This window comes from Phyllostomus discolor, chromosome 6 (genome assembly GCF_004126475.2).
Source record: "Phyllostomus discolor isolate MPI-MPIP mPhyDis1 chromosome 6, mPhyDis1.pri.v3, whole genome shotgun sequence".
In the NCBI taxonomy this organism is placed as follows: Eukaryota; Metazoa; Chordata; class Mammalia; order Chiroptera; family Phyllostomidae; genus Phyllostomus; species Phyllostomus discolor.
In genome coordinates this window covers 80,176,591-80,183,005 of record NC_040908.2, presented here as the reverse complement: position 1 = coordinate 80,183,005, position 6,415 = coordinate 80,176,591, and the positions used below count along the sequence as shown (strand labels likewise).

The 6,415-nt window shown below is 48.3% G+C and overlaps 1 protein-coding gene across 3 annotated transcripts in view; it reads right to left on the bottom strand.

The window, feature by feature from the left end:
* Positions 1-6,415, bottom strand: part of DSCAML1 (DS cell adhesion molecule like 1) — a 347,436-nt gene that overhangs the window by 106,708 nt on the left and 234,313 nt on the right. The gene's annotated exons all lie outside the window — the stretch shown is intronic.

Sequence of the window (6,415 nt, the reverse complement as noted above, 5' to 3'; positions counted from 1 at the left end):
ATAACATAGATAAACCTTAAGCATATAATGCTAAGTGAAATAAGTTAGTCACAAAAAGACAAATATTGTGTGATTCTGCTCCTATGAGATACTTAGGGTAGTCAAATTCATAGAGACAGAAAGTGAAGTGGCAGTTGCCAGAGTGGGGGGTGGCAGGAGGGAACGGGTGGTTTTGTTTAATGAGAACAAATGTATATGTACGCAGAATTATCTTCCAGAGGGTAGCCCCCTTGTAGTACAGGCTTCCTCCACTGGGAGAGTGTTGCAAGAGGAAAGTGAAGTTAAACATTACTGAACTTAAAATTAAGCTGAAATGCTACTGAACTTAAAATTTAAAAATGTTTAAGATGGTAAATGTTATGTCATGTGTATTTTACCACAATTAAAATAAAAAATTGACAAGTCAAAAGTAGAATGAATTGAAATGAGTATCTTTGTGAGGCAGTGAGTTTCCTTTCATCAGGGGTATTTAAATAGAAGGTGAAGACACACTTGGAATAGAGGATTTAAGTATAAAGAGAAATAAATTCGATCATCTAAATGGTTTCTATTCTCCACAGTGATTTATAAATTTCTGGCTTAAAAACAATGGCAGAGTTGCAAGACCTTTTGGAGATCATCTGCTGCAGTGGTTTTAAAATCAGTGGGCATGTGCTCATTTCTGTGCCTGAAATGCTCTTTCCTTGACTCACTCTTGGCCTCATTCAGGTCTATGCTTGAATGCCAGCTCCTTGTTTGACCCCCCAATCAAAAACTGGACTCTGTCCCACAGCCCCTCCCAATTCCTTGCCATGATTTTTTGTATTCAGAGCATGTGGTGTTTCTCATTGAGAGCAAGGAGTTATTTTAGTATCTCAGCTCCAGAACATGGTTGGCACATAGTAGATGCTCACTGAACATGTGTTGAATGAATGAATCCTGGCTATAGAGGAGGCACCTACAATGGGGTAAGACAGCTAGACCTGGGGTCCTATCCCGTGGTTCCCCTCATACTGTGTGGAGAGTAGGAAATCTCTTCTTCTCTAACCACCACTGTCATATTGCAATGGTTTGGGCCACTGTACCCTCTTTAGGCCACTTGGACCCTTGTCTTGGTTCCCCAGCTCAGCTGAATCTGGGCTGGGACATTAAAGCCAGGCTGATGGTTTGGAGCTAACAAAAGGGAAACAAACACAGATGATGACATGAGTAGGGCAATCTGCAGTATAAACTGTGGCTGACTTGTCTTCAAGGGGAGCCCCCCTTCAGGGCATAAACTCACTCTTCCCAGGAGCTCCTCAAACATATGGAGACCCAGGGTAGATAGGCTGTGGGAGAAGAAGAGAAGGGATAGTCCCTCTCCAGCATGCCTGAGGCTGGCCTTCCATTGTTCTTCCCTGAACAAGGACCTGCCGCTTAGTGATTAGAGCAGTCTAACCTCCTTGCTGGAGAAGAGACCACTCCCAACAGAGGACAATGATTCCCGGGAAGAAACCACATTAGCATTCCAGGGGCCTGCACTCAGACAAAAAGGTGTGCAGTGCAGCTGTGCAGGCAGAGTGGCACTCTGCCCCATTGTGGACAGAGAAGTCCTAAAACTGAGCTGCCTTGGGTGGTTTCATCTCTGCCTGCCTTAAGTCAAGCTCAGTCCCTTAGATGCTAGAGGTTCCACAGCTGGGGCCTTTGGGGAAGAACTGGTACAAGGACCTGCAGCTTTGAACTTGTTCTCTCCAGCCCTTTGGGGCCCCTTCATGGATAAAGTCTGCCTTGGGCTGGGAGAGGGATCCAGGCTTAGCTGGTACAGTGCCTTTATCATTTCATAAACTCAGCAAGAAAGAAACCCAGGTGCATGAATCAGTGAGCACCATGTGCCAAGAGCTGTGGCAGGTGCTTTAACACATGTCCCCTCTCTCAAGCACTATCCCTAGCTTAAAGCACATGCTGCTCCTTTCACCTTACAGATGAAGAAACTGTGGCTCAGGTGGAGACTTGTCCAAGTTACACAGCTAGTGAGTGAAAAAGCCAGAATTCACATCTGAGTCTCCTGAACACAAATCAAGAGTTGTTTTCCCCAAATCCAGCTGCTAGGAGAGTGTGTCTTGCATTTTGGAGGGAGCTTTGGCCAGCTTGTTCTGAGGGTGGACCTTCCCCCTCCTTTTTGGGCAAGTGACCAGGCTCCTGGCCTCTGCTTCCCCTGCAACAGGCTTCCCTCTCCCAGGCCAGGGCCAGAGTGGTGGACAAGCAGAAAGGTGTGAGGATGAGACGAGACTGCTTCAGAGGGCATTGTAGTTATTGATAGAAAAAAATAGGTGAATGGCGTCCCTTAGGAGGCTGGTGTGCAGTGAAGTTACAGATATGGTATTAGGCAGTCATCTGTCTTAAGCAACAAAGAAACCCTGCTGTGGTCAGGTGCTGTATGGTAGCAGGAAGGTGTGATCACAGGCAGATGGCTGTGTGCTGGCATGTCCACCTTCAGGCACACCTGCATGGGCCTGTGGGGCATCACAGTGGACACAGAGGGATTGGCAGCATGGGGATGTGTGTGCTCCAAGGGGTGGTGTGTGGACCACTGTAATTGGAGTCAGTAATGGGAGATTTGAGACCTACTTTAGAACATCCTTCAACCTTTCTGTGCTTCTTTTCTCTCATCCTCAACTTGAGGACACTAACTCCTGACTTGCTCAGCTCATGGGCTTCTTCAGTGGTGTGACAATGTATACAAAAGGGTGTTGTGACATACACTGCATTGTACAGGGGTAATATGAAGAGTGTAAAAGCACAGGCCATATATGTCCATATGTCCATAATATATGCATGGAATATAGTATTGTGTTGAATGAACAAGTCCCAGCAGTAGAGGTGTTTCTTAGAAGATGCTTCTGGGCTGCTGGAGTCAGATGATTTCCTGAAAGAGGAAAGCCAGAAGCTGAGGGAAGGGTTTCCTGCTCCAGCCACCATCTTCACCCCTACCAGGAAGGCCCCAGCAGGCAACAGGAGGTATGGAATGGGGCAGGTGAGGGGAGGAATGGATGGAGCTTTGCCCCAAGACTAGGCTTTAGCCAGGGTCAGAAAAATCATCCAGTCTCTCTTGGAAGAGAAGAGATATTTAGCCTGCCACAGTTCAAGTCTGTTTTGCGGGGCAGCCTTAGGATGCCAGCCTCCAAGTGTGTTGACTGGTCCCCAGGGAACTCCCAACTCCAAAAGAGAAATTGCAATCAATATAGGTTACCAGTTACTGCTCTATCCAATATAGATTTACAAAAACAATGTGGTCAGCTTGCAGCTTGGAGCATGTGGACAAGACTAATGAGCAAACTACCCCCACCAGAAGGCTGCTGTCTTCCTCCCAGGTCCTTTGTGCCAGTGGGGCAGGGTGGGTGTGGGCGATCAATACCTCCTGGCTTGGCAGAGGTAGGGAACTGTTTAGGGCTGACTCAGCAGAGCACTTCTTTTCATTCCCTCCTTGTATTCCTGCTGGTAGGGAGAGCCCTGGACTTCCTCTAAGGCTTTCTCTTCTCCCCCGGACCCTGGAATCCAGGACTGTAAGCCCTCCACCCAACCTCTCGCTCTGCAAACACAACCTGTGTGGTCCACCTGTGACCCTCAGGACCAGCTCACTTCTGTCCTCCTTACCATTTTTACCTTAAAGCCCTCACCCCAGTGTCTTCGTAGAACAGGACCCAACTGCCGAATCTTAGCACTGGAAGGGGCCTCCGGGAAAAGACCCTGAGGGGAGATTTGCAGTGTAGTGGAAGGCATGTGGTATGTGGGTTGGGAACTTGCCTTCAAGTTCCAGCTCTGGGGCTGGCTAGCTCTAAGTCCTAGATCCTCCCTGCTAAGGAGTGAATGTGTCCTCTCCCAATTCATATGTTAAAACCTTAACTGCACCACCCTCCGTCCCTGCCCCTGATGCTGGTCTGGCTCTACTGTCTGGAGCTGCAGGGCAGCTCAGCTCCTAAACAAAAAGGTCACGGGTTTATTGCTGGTCAGGAGACATGCATAGATTGTGGGTTCAGTCTCCCATCAGGGCACAAATGGAGGGGAACCAATTGATGTTTCTCCCACACTGATCTCTCTCCCTTCCTCTCTCTCTGGAATGAAAAAATAAATAAAATAAGATAAAAAATTAAAGCCATAACCTCCAATGTGACTGTATTGGGAGATGGGGCCTTCATAGAGCTAGTTAAAATTAAATTAGGTTGTAAGGGTGGGGCCTTAACCCAACAGGATGTGTTCTTATAAGGACAGGGATGTGTGGGTGTAGAGGGAAGAGCATTTGAGGTCACAGTGAAAGGGTGGCCGGCTGCAAGGCAGGGAAAGAGGGCTCAGGGAAAACCACACCTGTCAACACCTTGATCTTGGACTTTCAGCCTTCAGAACTAAGAAAAATAAATTCCTATTGTTTGAGACAGCCAGTCTGTTACTTCATACAGAAGCCCTAGAAAACAAACACGCTGCTCACTAGGCATGCTTTCCCGGAGGCCCCTTCCAGTGCTAAGATTCTGCAGTTGGGTCCTGTTCTACGAAGACGCTGGGGTGAGGGCTTTAAGGTAAAAATGGTGAGGAGGACAGAGGTGAGCTTGTCCTGAGGGTCACAGGTGGACCACACAGGTTGTGTTTGCAGAGTGAGAGGTGGGGACAGACTGAGCCAAGGCCCCTCAGTGGACAGCAAGCATCAGGAGCTGGGGAAGGCATTGTTCAGGGATGATGTGGGCAGGAACCCGCCCTAGGAATGGGCCTTTGATCCCAGGTAGGGCTTCATCTACACTCACTATCAAACACTCAAATCTGATCCACCACTACATGTGATACTAGGGGACACTGAGTCACAGAGGGTCACACAGCTAGCCTGGGTCCAAGTATCAATGTCAGGAGAGGTCTTCTGTTTCTGGGCCCACTGCCCTTTCCCTATGGAACTGAAATCAGGTGGAGCAGTCATATCGATGGGACTGGATGGATGGGAGGTGGAGCCCCTGCTATGTAAGCTTGTTGGGGACATGCAGAACCTGACATTTTGCCCTGTTCCCTGCTGGCTGGAAGAGCAAGGGCAATGTTTAAGCTGGGGCTCAAGTGGTGAACAAAGCTGGAGGAAGGCTTCATAATTTAATAACCTCCACGTGGCAGGTGCCAGGGCTACCTGCCTGCTTTGTGGCACAGGGTGCTCCCAGGTGCTTGGAAAGATACCATGATCTCATGTTCATTTTCAGAGCGTAATGCGAGGCTAGGCTGGGGCTTGGCATGCCAGGCTCCTGATGGGCACAATGTATGAAATGTGTTCCCAGGTGGGGTTGGTGGAGTAGGTGAGAGGGCAACTGGTCAAAGAAGAAACAGTACTACAGAGCGATGCCTGTTTCTGACCTTTAAGAGAGTTAGCCAGCCTCCCCCATCTTTATCTTTGCATTTTGGGCTCCATAGGACTGGAGGGATGGGGCTTCTTCAGTCTCAGGATGACCCAGGAAATTGATATCATGGTGCAGCAGAAGAAGCCTGGCTCCAGAATCAGAAGAGATTGGGTTCCAATTGTTTTCTGTCTCCTAGACAGATGATGCTGTGCAAGCCACTGAACCTCTCTGAAGGGTTTCCTGTGAGAACTAAATTAGTTAATGAATACACCCCACCCAGCACCTGGCATTTAATAGGCGAGCAAGTAAGTACTTGTTAAGTGACTGAATGAATTAATCAATCAGTAAATGTATAACTCTGGTAAGGGCAGGACTTAGAACTTGAACTAGGTTTCAGCCTCCAAGTGCAGGGCTCTGCTGACCCTGAGCACCATCTCCCGACTGCCCACAAACTGGCCTCCTAAGTAGGTGGAGGGTGTAGATATCCAGGGAGGAATAGGCTTAGCTGCCCTGGGGTCCTGGCAGACTGGCAGCTGAGCTCTTGAAGGGTCAGCACTGTCTCTGGAGTAGTCCCAGGGAGCTAGGGGATCAGAGGGTATTGGCAAGGGTGAGGATGGGGCAACTCAGGGAGGAGAACCAGCAGGAGAGTCTTGGTGGAGGGGAACAGAGAAACAGTGGCCAGTTCTCTCTCTCCCTGAGCCCTTTTCTCTAAATACATCTCTATGTTTCTCTACCATGGGATTAGCACACATCTCTCATTCTATTGCAACAAGATTTTATTTCTAATTATGCTGTAATAAAACTGGAGCGCTCCCAGGCTTCCTTTCAAATGACTTGTACACACACTGCTGATAGGATCCTCCTCAGCACCATTGTAATAGCATTTCCCTGACATTCATTAGACATGCATGAGAGGGGCGCTTTAAGAATAGAATTGCATTTAAATGGATTTGCTGAGAGAGGAAGATGAAAAAGAGAGAGGCAAGGGGGGAGAGGGAGAGGGAGAGAGGTTTGTTGAACAAACTATGAAAACAAGATGCCATAATAACAGAGTACTGAAATAAGCCTCTTTCTTCCCAGTCCTCCTCCCGCTC